General features: G+C 43.5%; 1 protein-coding gene and 1 non-coding gene across 2 annotated transcripts in view; one reads left to right on the top strand and one right to left on the bottom strand.

Annotated features, from left to right (window-relative positions):
• The window catches only part of SDC2 (syndecan 2), a 106,430-nt gene that overhangs the window by 42,518 nt on the left and 50,919 nt on the right, over positions 1-12,993 (bottom strand). The window lies entirely within an intron of this gene.
• LOC114811678 lies at positions 991-1,128 on the top strand. Its single transcript, XR_003759374.1, has one exon. It is a non-coding gene; the product is annotated as a small nucleolar RNA SNORA7 (small nucleolar RNA).

The following is a 12,993-nucleotide window of genomic DNA, read 5'->3' as shown; positions in this document are numbered from 1 at the left end:
CAGCAGACAAGTGGCAGAGCTGGGATTAGAACCCAAGTCCTCCTGACTGCCAGGCCCTTCCTCCTTGTTCACTTATTGTTTAAAAAGAGTATTTAGCACTCCACACCCCCAGAAAGTAGAGGTAATAGATGTTTAGCCAGATTTTCAATGGCAATTTCTGCAGTGATCTGTGGAACACAGAGAGTATATGAGTGGAATTTAAGAGAGTCTTGGGAGAAAAAAAATAGACTAGAAAGGTTTCTACTTAAGACACCTTCTTGGTGCTGCTTTCTCAATGAAAAAAGCAGGCCCTAACAGAGACTTCCTTTCTGCCAGAAGGATTCTTAAAATAACTTACTGGGGATAAAAAGGCTGCTCGGGTCAATAATGCCATGAAATCTTTAACGTGTAACAGCTCCAGGAGGTTTGGCTTTAAAAAGCATTAGTGCCTTGATCAGTGTTAACTGATGGTGCAGTGTACACTTGACTTTGCAGAGCTGAGAGCAGCAAAAAACATTTACTGGGTAGAGAAATTTGCATAGTCCAAATTCCCAACTCCAAGTCACATCAAATGCAGAGCTTCCCTCCCCCACCTCCCTCAAAAAATAAAATAAAATACTGTCAATATCTAGGTCTAAACACAGATCAAAGAGGAGAGTGCTAAGATTCTTAATGCTGGTATCAAGAGGAGCTGGGGACTCAGGATAGCCATTTTTTAATACTTGTTAAGCATTTGCTTACTGTACCGAAACTGGGGTAGAAACAAGATAATCTGATTGGACACAGTCCATGTCCCACAAAGGGCTCAGAGTCCTATTCCCCATTTTACAGATGAGGTAACAAGCACAGAGAAGTGAAGACTCTTGCCCAAGGTCACACAGCAGACAGTGGGAGAGGTGGGACTAGACCCCAGGTCCTTCTGACTCCTAGACCCGTTCTCTTTCCACTAGACCTGGCTGCTGGCCCTTGACAAATCTCATTTTTTCATTTATTCTAGCCTAGGGGTTTGTCCCCCTCTCAGGGTCGCACCTGGAGTGTTTCCAGTACCTTACCAGTCTCGTCTATGGGAGGGAGAGTCAAGGAGAGGCATATCCATTCCATTCCTAGCTTGGCCAGTGGCTAGCGAGTGGAAGGCAATCTCCTACAAGTCAAAACTCACCTGTGTTGGGCAGCAGCGACACGGGAGAGAGTTGAGGGCAGACGCTAAAGCTTATTGTACAGGAGGAGGCCATGCCATGAAATCTTCGTAAACCACTTCCGTATTTTGACCAAGAAAACTCTAATGATACACTACCAGAACGATTGCAGGTGGAGGTGGGGTGTTCCGGGAGTCACTGTGGGTGGGAGACAACCCCACAATATGACAAAGACAAGAGATTTGCTCTCCACCTGATGTGGTATTTGAGCTCCTATTACATGCTTTTCACCTGCCTGGAATCATTCACGTAAGTGTCATTCCTCCTGTTCCTATGGCAATGCCCTGAAAAAACACGGGATTTGTGATCCAAAACGAGGCGTTCGGAAACTGAGAATTTCAATATAAAATAAATGGTGGTATTTGTTAAGCACTTACTATGTGCAAAGCACTGTACTAAGCGCTGGGGGATACAGGGTGATCAGCTTGTCCCACGTGGGGCTCACAGTTTTAATCCCCATTTTACAGATGAGGTAACTGAGGCACAGAGAAGTGAAGTGACTTGCCCACAGTCACATAGCTGACAAGTGGCAGAGCCGGGATTCGAACCCATGACCTCTGACTCCCAAGCCCGGGCTCTTTCCACTGAGCCACTCTGCTTTTCTAAATATGACTGACTGACCACCCCATCCCAGCAAAATGGTGCCAGGTCCCAGGGTGCTACCTGGAGACCCATCCAGAACCAGGTACCAGTATCTCTAGTAGGGATGGGTTGTGGCCCCGCTCATCCACCCCTGCTTGCATTTCCTCAGTCGTTGACCCAACGAAAGTGCCGGACTTCATCAGTAGGTGTTGGGGGGCGGAGGGGAAGAAGGTGAGAAAGAAACAGAGGGTCCTTAACAGCACAGTTTAGGCAGGGAACACAGAAAGGCAGAGAAAGGAGAACCACGGCCACGCGGAAGAACTTTCCACTACAGAGCCTCACAACCACAGATTGGCAGTGAGTATCCACGGGTTGCAGGAGACAAGTCCAGGTGTATCTTGTATCCTCTTCAGTGCTTTGAACGGCGCTTGATACATAGTAAGTGCTTAAATACCACCATATTAATGATAATTTATCAAGCGCTTACTTTGTGCAGAGCACCGTACTAAGCACGTGGGTGAGTACAACAGATTTGGTAGACTTGTTCCCTGTCTGCAAGGAGTTTACCATCTAGAGAGCGAGATAGATATTAAAACAAATTATGGATATGTGCGTAAGTGCTTTGGGGCTGAGGGTGGGTGAATAAAGGGAACAATTCCAATGCAAGGGCAACACGGAAGGGAGAAAGAGTAGGGAAAATGAGGACTTATTCCGGGAAAGCCATATATATGTACATATACACATTATATAACATGAATTATAAAATGGTGGTTGCAAATGGCTAATTCCACAATAACAACAGTTGAGACCTTTACTGATTGAGCCTTGGGGACTTTGGAAAGTGGCTTAGCAGGCAATTCCCAACTTGCAGAATGTTGGGTGATCCATCAACATGTAAAAAAAATTGGTCTTGGTGGGGTACTACAGGTGCTATAATCATTGGGGATGAGAAACCATCAGTTCAAGTCCAGTCCTAATGCAGGTGTGATTTTTTTCCTCTCCTCCTCTTTCAAACTCTCAAGGCTGGAGGTAGCAACTCACTGGGGGATGGCATGTTTTCCAAAAGCTGCCTAAAAATAGATCTCTCCCACCTTTTTTCCCCAAGGCTGCACTGGTCCCTGTGCAACAAGAAGGTTGATCACCTGGGAGTCCAAATGACCTTCTCTTCACCTCTCAGCATAGCCTGATATCTGCAGCAACTTCAGAGTTTGGTTCGTGCCCTGGCTTAGCCCAGTGCAAACTCCAGAAGTGATGCAGCGGGGATTTCCAGAACTTACTAGGGCTTGGGGAAAGAGGGGGATCAGTCAGTCAATCGTATTTATTGTGTGCTTACTGTGCTCGAACAATATCTCGTCATCATTGGTAGGAGGAAATTAGATTAGTAGAGAGCACTGTAAGCTTTTGGGAGAGTAAAGCACAACAGAATTAGCAGATACATTCCCTGTCCACAATGAGTTCACAGTCTAGAGGATGTAGACCTACAGTCTAGGTGATGTAGGGCAGGGAAACCTAAAGTTCTCCCAGTTGCTGCTGCTCCAAAAAGGAGTCTTCCAGGACACCCCAGAGCACTCATCTCCTTTCTCAAGGGTCTCACTACTGATGCTATTTATTAAGCACTCTGTGTGCACAGCAATAAACTAAGCCCTTAGGAGAGTACATCAGAATAGGAGACATGATCCCTGACCACAAGGAGCTTGTAATCTAACAGTACTGAAACGGGATGATCATTGGAGAAGCTTATAACTGATCTAGCTGATTATGTCTTCCAATAATCCAGGAATATTTTTGAATTTTTTTTAATGGAATTTAAGTGCTTACTATGTGCCAGACACTGTACTAAACAGTGGGGTAGATACAAGGTCGGACTCAATCTATGTCCCACATGGGGCTCACAGTCCCCATTTTACAGATGAGGTAACATGCATAGAGAAGTTAGGTAATTTACCCAAGGTCACCCAGCAAACAAGTGGCACACCTAGGATTAGAACCCAGATCCTTTTGACTCCCAGGCCAGTGCTCTACCCATTAGGCAGTGCTGTTTCTCCTCCCATTTCCTCCCATTCACCTATCCTGAATGATCAGAGGGATGGAAAGACTCTTCAATCTGGAAACCAGCATGGTCTAATGGATAGAGCACAGGCCCCAATTAGAAGGACCTGGATTCTAATCATGACTCCGCCATTTGTCTGCTATTTGACTTTGGACAAGTCACTTAACTTCCCTGCTTCTCAGTCACCTTGTCTGTAAAATGGGGATTAAGACTGTGAGCCCCATGTGGGACATGGACTGTGTCCAACCGGATTAGCTTCCATCTACCTCTGTGCTTAGAATAATGCTTGGCACATAGTAAGTGCTTAAAAAGTACCATAAAAAACCCAGAATACAACTGATCCTTCTTAGAGGCTGAACCTCACACGGGATAGGGACTGTGCCTGATCTGATTATTGTGCATCCACCCCAGCTATTAGTTCACAACCCTTGACACAGAGTAAGTGCTTAACAAATATCACAACTAATGTCTACAGAATCATGAAGGGTTTGGACAGGACAGAGCCCTGAGTGCTTCTTCACCAAATCCCTTGAGTCCAGGACGAGGGGAAGAGGTCTTCAATGAAGCTTCAAGAGAGTTGGACTGACAAAGAAAAGGAACACTTCTGTGCAGTCTGCACATGTAATTCATAACTGCAGGAAATTGTGACGTCCTAAGAGGTTCTAAAAGGATTTAGACAAGCTCCTGGATCCTCGATAAATATAGCTATTGCTATCTATGATAGGGGATTACTTAGAAGTTACAGGGGTTTCTGGAGATACATCGCTAACCTTCCTTCAAGAGTTCTTTGATAACTTTGTTGCAGTAGAGTACTAGGTTGGATGACAGATCTCTCCCAGCAAGGCATACATTCATATGTTCACACACGGATATGCACATTTGCATCCCTATGGGCCTTTGGAGATACGTGCACCCCAAAACTAGCTCTGAGAAATCAGGTCAAATCAGGTCTACTAAAAGGTATTCTTTTTTCCTGATATTTTCTCTTTACCACCCCGAAAAGCACACAGTCCACCTTACTTCACTAGCCCTCAGTAAACATGGAATCAAGTCAGCTGATCTCATGGAAAATCCAACAGAAAACACCACCACCAAGCAAGCTGCCATAAACAGAATTAGAGCTGGATAAAAGAAGCAAAGACGATCAGTAATCCAAGCCACCATGTTGCAACTGAAAGAAAAAACCAAACAACAAGAAAACCCAGGTAATCAGAAAACAGACAGTGAGGAATAAGTGAGGAGGGTGAGAATTCCCAGTGGAGGGGTGAAGAAATGGGAATTCTGTACTTCCAAACACTACACTCATTAAATCATCATCACCATCATCAGTATATCATATTTTGAATGCTTACTATGTTCTGAGCACTGTACTAAGCCCTTGGGAGAGCACAGTACAACAGTGTTGACAGGTATGTTCTCTGCCCACAACAAGCTGACAATCTAGAAGGACCTTAGAGTCTAAACATTTGGGCACAACCCAGGCACTAACCTGCAAATCAAGAGTTTAGCTACATCTAAATCTTAACTGGAATGAAAAAACAAAACCGGTTTTGATTGTTATTTTCCGAACAATTTCTTTGGTCAGATTTATATTTTGAACATTTGAAAGGCTCATGGATATGTGTTAAATGCACATTCACAAATCAGCTAAAGTACCCTATAGCTTTTGGTGAGAGACACCGGCATATTTGAAAGCCAGAGTCAGATCAACACACTCTTGGTAAACATATTTACCAAGAAGCTCCCTCCAGGGGAATAAAACATCTCCTTAGGGTCCTTGGGAAGGGCTCCATTTTCCTAATTCCCCGCCACACACATGCTCCCTAGTGAGGATTCTTCCAATTGACAATGAAGGTTACATTTTTTTTTTAAGTAGAATAAGAACTTTAAAAAGAAAAGGACCTTCAAAGCAAGAGGTGGTCACAGTTTGCAAAATCTTTAATAACAATTGTGTGATTTGTTATAACATTTACTATGTGCCAAGGACCGGAGTAGATACAAGATACTCAGATCAGATGGTTCCTTCCACACTGGACTCACAGTCAAAGGGGAAGGGAGAGCAAGCATATTATCTCCATTTTATGATGAAGAAGGCATAGAGAATCAATGGTATTTATTGAGCATTCACTATCTGCAGAGCACTGTTCTACATGCTCAGGATTTAGCGCTAAACTGAGCTCTGGGGTGTTTACAAATTGGATTGTACAGAGTCCCTTTCCCACGTGGAGCTCGCAGTCTCAATCCCCATTTTGCAGATGAGGTAACTGAGGCCCAGAGAAGTCAAGTAACTTGCCCAAGTTCACACAGCATACGAGTGGCAGAGCCATAATTAGAACCCATGACCTTCTGACTCCCAGGCCTGTGCTCTATCCATTGGGCCATGCTGCCAACAATACAAGAGAACTAGCAGACATGTTCCCTGCCTATAACGAGCTTACAGAGGGAGACAGACATTAACTGGACAGGGAGTATATCTGTTTATTGTTATACTGTACTCTCCCATGTGCTTAGTAGAGTGTTCGGCACACAGTAAGTGCCCAATACGATTGACTATGAATAAATGATTGATAATAATTTAAAGCTATGTAAATGACCCAGCCAAGGTCACACAGCAGGCAAGTGGGAGGAGCCAAGGCTACAACACGAGTCTTCCGACTTCCAGTCCCGTGCAGTTTCCATTAGGCCACACTGCTTCCCAAAATGGAGACAGCAGGTATCGAACCCTCATACACGCAAAGCACATTCTCTACCACTGACTTATTACATCTCCTTTCGCAGCAAAACAGCTGAGGGAGTTGCTATTTTTCCCCACACTGTGTGTAAATAGATCAACCTCATACTTCATTACCTCTGGCTAATGAAAACCCTGCACCTGGGTGATCCCAGGGAGCCATTACCAGGTGCCATATGGGAAGGGCCATTCTTCTAATCAAATAGTTAACTACAAATAGGAGTCAAGACACAGGCAGTCCAGGAGCCGCCCCAGATTTGCCAGACCTATCTGCCAGGCTTCTGCTCCTCATCTTACCTGAGGACGGCCCGACAACAAATCAGTCGTATTCATCGAGTGCTTACTGTGTGCAGAGCGCTGTACTAAGTGCTTGGGAGAGTACAACAATAAAAACAGGAAAATTCCCTGCCCACAATGAGCTTACAGTCTAGAGAGGAAAACTGAAAGAGCCCGGGCTTGGGAGTCAGAAGTCATGGGTTCTAATCCCGGCTCCGCCGCTTGTCAGCTGCGTGACTTTGGGCAAGTCACTTCACTTCTCTGTGCCTCAGTTACCTCATCTGGAAAATGGGGATTAAGACTGTGAGTCTCACATGGGACAAATGATCAACTTGTATCCCCCCCCAGTGCTTAGAACAGTGCTTTGCACATAGTAAGTGCTTAACAAATACCAAACATTAATATAAATAAATCAACTATGGATATGTAAGTGCTGTGGGGCTTGGAGGCGGGATGAATAAAGGGAGCAAGTCAGGGTGATGCAGAAAGGAGTGGGAGAAGAGGAAAGGAAGGCTAAATCGGGGAAAGCCTCTTGGAGGAGATGCAACAGCTGCCCCATTCCCTCGGCCCAGAGACACGATAACAACAACGATAATAACAACACTAACAACCACAGAAATAATAATGGTATTTGTTAAACGCTTATTACGTGCCAGGAACCATCCTAAATGCTAGGATAGATACAACCAAATCGGGTTGAGTCCCCACAGGGGACTCACAGAATCCCCATTTTACAGATGAGGTAACGGAGGCCCAGTGAAGTGACTTGCTCAAGGTCACACGGCAGACAAGTTAGAACCCAGGTCCTTCTGAGTCCCAGACCCACGCTCTATCCACTAGGCCACACTGAGGCTAGTGTGATCCTGATCCTGATCCTGATCACAGCTATCGGTTTTGGGACCCCCATCGGGTGGTGCCGAAGGCATTCGTATATGCCGGGTGTCCCTCTGCCAAGAGGGAAGAAATGTTATATGGAACCTTTTATGGCAATCCATGAAAACTAGAGTGTGTCCCCGGAGGATAATTTGACCTCCCCTTTTGCTCCAGAGTCACGATTTCCACTCAGGTTCGTATAAAATAAGGGCGCCTCTTCTAAGCACCGGGGCTCAGTGGCAGGAGTTGAGGCAGTGGGAGTCCAGGAGGTTAAGGTAAACATGGGGGACATAAAACCGCTTGGCACGGAATCCTGACCGGGAGGAGACGGCTCAGGAGAAAAATCAAACAAATGGCCATTAATCCCCAACATCTTGTCATTGATCAACACCTCTCCAGTTGAAATAATAATAATAATGGATGCTTAACTGCTTACTACATGCTGAGCACTGTTCTAAATAGTGGAGTAGCTACAAGTTAAGTTGGACACAGTCCCTGTCCCACAAGGGGCTCACACTCTTCATCCCCACTTTACAGATGAGGTAACTGAGGTCCAGAGAAGTGAAATGACTTGCCCAAGGTCACACAGCAGACCAGAGTGGGAATTAGAATCCACGTCCTTCTGACTCCTAGGCCAATGTTCTATTCCCTAAGCTACAATGCTTCTTCCTAGTTGTACTAAAATATGATGCCATTCCAAGTGACCGACCCAGGGAAACACCTTGAATGGCATAGCAACGAAATACTTGTCAGTTTGCTTACATAAATTTCAGAAAAGGGGAGAAGTTTTCAAGTTTATTGAGCATTTAATATTTCCAAAGGGTCATTTTATATAATGAAAACAATTAGACTATTAAGGTACAGCAATCATCAGTTCAAACAGTGGCATTAGCTAGTAATGAGGAGCACTAGGTCAGAAAAATCGAAGACTTTTGACAGATCAAGCTCCAACCAATACTTCTTTAAAAAAAAAAAACTAAAAAAAACACACTGTGATGATTCTCCCGGCAGAGAAACCGCGGCTAGACTTTCCTGGGAGCTGGTCGTGTGGATATTAGATTAATGTTTTTTGACCAGTAAAATAGCATTTAACAAGTCATTGATTTATCCCATCCTAATGGCTCACAGCAGCTTTCAATAAAGCCTTCCAAAATAACCATCTACCAGAGGCACTGACTCAACTGTCCCCAGAGTACCTGATCCAACATGCATGTGCACCTGTTTGTCGGTCATGTGTGTTTTTCATAGGTACGGTCATTTAAAAGCTCAGTTCTATCTACTTGTTACTTAGTGGATGGTTGAATTAGTTAAGTTGAGCAACAAGAAGAAACAAAACAATCCCTGTCAGATAGTAAGTGCTTAAATACCACAAGACAGAGAAGCAGCATGGCTCAGTGGCAAGAGCCAGGGCTTGGGAGTCAGAAGTCATGGGTTCTAATCCCAGCTCCACCGCTTGTCAGCTGTGTGACCTTGGGCAAGTCACTTCACTTCTCTGTGCTTCAGTTCCCTCATCTGTAAAAGGGGGATGAAAACTGTGAGCCCTATGTGGGACAACCTGATTATTTTGTATCTACCCCAGTGCTTAGAACAGTGCTTGGTACATAGTAAGCACTTAACAAATACCATAATTCAAAGACAGCTATAATATTCACTGAGTCAGCTTAATCATTCAATCCAATGGTAGTTTTTATTGAGCACTTTCTATACACAGAACATTGTACTAAGCGTTTGGGAGAGCACACTGCAATACTGTTGGAAGACATGATCAAATGAGATCAGCACCAATGCCAGTATTGGGTTAAGCCAATCGCCCATCCAGCCAGATGTTCGGTCATTGGCAGCAGCAACAAATGCTAAGAGAAATCTGATGGGTCAAGACTGGCCACCTCTCCACCTACCTCCCCCGGAAATGTCGACTTCTAGATTGCTTTGAGATTTTAAGAAATGAGAAAGGGATTAAAGTTTAATGCAGGTGTACCCCCAGTCCTGAGAATAATAATAATAATAATGGTATTTTTTAAGTGCTTACTATGTGCCAACCACCGTTCTAAGCACTGGGGTAGATACAAGGTAATCAGGTTGTCCCACGTAGGGCTCACAGTCTTAATCCCCATTTTGCAGATGAGGGAACTGAGGCAGAGGGAAGTTAAGTGACTTGCCCAAAGTCACACAGCTGACAAGTGAGAAGTCATGATTCATTACACTGGAGATGGGTCAGGATCTAAAAGCCTCGTTAGATATTAAATCCAATCAGCATAGGGAATTCAACTTCCTCCTTCCATTCCCTGTCAATCAATAAATCATATTTGATTGCTTACCACGTGCAGAGCACTGAACTAAGTGGGTTGAAGAGTACAATGTAATAATATAACAGAGTTGGTGGATGGGTTCCCTGCCCACAATGAGCCTATATTCTAGAGAGCATTCAGTACCCTCTGGGCCCTATTTTGAGGAGGTTTTCTTCCCCCCTATGCCCGTTCCCCTCATCTGTCTCCCCAGATTCTACTCATTTAAGATCAAATGAACAGTGATGTAGTGACTTATTCAAAGCACTTTGGGAAACTCACTTTATTCCCAGCCCCTGTCTTTAGCAGCAGGAAGGAATGTGGGTAGAACACCTTCACTTCAGGTGGGGTAGGAATGGAGAGAGAAGGGAGAGGCATAAGGATTCTTTCTCCTCTCATTATTATTATTTTGGTACTTGAGCCCTATGTGCCTAGTACTGTTTTAAACACTGGGGTAGATGCAGATTGATCAGATTGGAACCCAACCCTATCCCACATGGGACTCTGAGTATAAGTAGAGGGAGGAGCATTTCATCCCTATTTTACAGATGAGGTACCTGAGGCCCAGAGAAGTTAAATGACTCACCCAAAGTCACACAGAAGACAAGTGGCGGAGCCAGGAATAGAACCCAGGTCCTCTGACTCCCAGGACCATGCTCTTTCCCTTAGACCGTGCTCCTTCTCATTGGAAACTGGAGCTCATGGGTCCAGGAGGTGAATGGGGGTGCCTGCAGTGTCTGTGGAACCCAGGAGATGATGATGGTATTTGTTAAGTGCTTATTATGTGCCAGGCACTATATTAAGCTTTGGGGTGGATACAAGGAAATCAAGTTGTCTACAGACCCTATCCCATGTGGGGCTCACAGATGAGGTAACTGAAGCACAGAGAAGTGACTTGCCCAAAGTCACCCAGCAGATAAGTAGCAGAGCTGGGATTAGAACCCATGACCTTCTGACTCCCAGGCCCATGCTCTAACCTCTATACCATGCTATTTAGATTACTTGTATCAGAGCTTGAGGCCTAGAAGACGACAGTTAAAACAGCTGGACAAGTGAAACTCAGGACAGGGATCAAGAGGGTAAACTCGTTGTGGGCAGGATATATGTCTACCAATTCTTGTGTTGTACTCTCCCAAGTGCTTAGCACAGTGCCCTGCACACAGTAAGCACTCAATAAATACCATTGATTGATCTGGAGGTATAGACTATCAGCAATTCAAAATGGTTTCTTAAATGGATCTTATTTGAATCTCTTTTCTGAAAATAATGCATTTAAGCTGTAACTTGAATGATAATTCCCAATGCCTTGTGGAATCAGGGATAGTAGAAGCCATACAAAAGGAAATACATTTATTGGCTAAAACACCGTTTCCACCCAGGCGCAGTGAATGGTGTCACTGTAAATAATTTATATTGTTCAAATAACCTAAAGCTTCCTGACCTAAGAGTGCGAATACATACTTGGGAAGAATTTAACCTACAAGGTTCTCTTAGGCAAACTAACATTTCTTTTCAGATTTCCTTATCAGATTAAAAAAAAAAGAAAGAAAGAGAAAAAAACAAATTCCAAGGAGCCAGCTAGCCAATTTCACAGGACAGTCTCTATGGCTAAACTGGATTAACTACTTAGAAACAGACTTAAGGATAATCAGTGAGTAGACACTGTTATAAATAGACTGAACACTCAATAATTGTTTAACATGGAAAAATAAGGATGTAAACTACCCCGAAGTGCTTTACCGAAACTAAACCCCAATACATTTTTTTTTTTACATCTTCTGTGCCCAGAAACAAAGATGCCTTCCTCCAGCACTTTATGTGCCACGTTTAATTCAATTTTGAGAGAAAAGGGGATAGAGGAAAGGGATTGGTGCAGTCCCTAAGGAACTAAATTGTGCATGATCCTCTAAACCTTCTTACTCAAACCAAACAAAATGAAGAAAGACTTCACTGGTGATGCAAAAATGTGTCAATGAATATAACTACTTAATCACTGGCAAATTATTCGTCACCTACTACTGATGGTTGAAGCAACTTTGATCTTTTAGGACAAGACAGGCTTTTCTAATTTGGAAAATAAACTCCAAAACTCAGCAAGTCCTCCATTACTGCTATACACTGGAGATAACACACTCCAATAATTCAGTCTTAAATACTGACGATGCCCACCATTAAACATAGAAAATAACCCCCATCTCGAGTGTTTCTGACTTGCAACAGGAGACATGGCACAGCACAGCCACTAAATGGCAAATCAGGTCTTTATACGCTAAATAAAGGGGCATAAACCTTCAGAATCAAAGATTTATTTGGAAATTCAAGTCTATGCTTCTCATGTCAACTTTCAAGACACAAAACAGTCCATTTCTTAGAGAAAACCCAGATATTAGAGGCAGGTTAGAATATATGGTATGTAGAATTATTTATTCTTTTTCCCGCCAAAATTAAAAACAATTTTAGTTATCAAAGCTGTAAAATGTTAAACAAACAGCTCCCCAATTAAAAAATCAAAGTGCCACTGCTATCAAATTTATTTTCCCTGAGAGTACTGAGGAAAGAGAGATCTTGAGAATTGTACTGAATTTCTCCTTCACCCACTCAATTTTATTTTGACATTGCTAAAATGTCCAGAAGGTTAAAAAGGTAAACTTCACAACTTCAAAGAAGTAAACAAATTATAGGCTCAAAAAATGGTGGCAAATAATTTCAATTGCATGAAATAACGGCATACTTAGCGGTTATAAAACATTCGATCCTTAATGACTATTTCTTAATTTTTCATATCCCAGTGAAGCTGATTAGTAGTAGCTGAAGGTCGAGAGGATCAGAGTTATAAATTTTCCATGTAAAACAACGACTTCAACGGAGATCTAATCAAGAGGGTATATGGACCCATCTGCACTTGTGGAATAGCTGTATGCGGTAGTTGGTCACCCCCTCACAGAGAAAGCTGACAGAACAACATCCCCAGAAACACTAGGTACTCTCTTCAATATGCCTTCTCTCAAGCAAGGCGTTGGA

The sequence above is a fragment of the Ornithorhynchus anatinus genome, chromosome 4, assembly GCF_004115215.2.
Source record: "Ornithorhynchus anatinus isolate Pmale09 chromosome 4, mOrnAna1.pri.v4, whole genome shotgun sequence".
Taxonomy (NCBI): domain Eukaryota; kingdom Metazoa; phylum Chordata; class Mammalia; order Monotremata; family Ornithorhynchidae; genus Ornithorhynchus; species Ornithorhynchus anatinus.
This window is presented reverse-complemented; position numbering and strand designations above follow the sequence as displayed.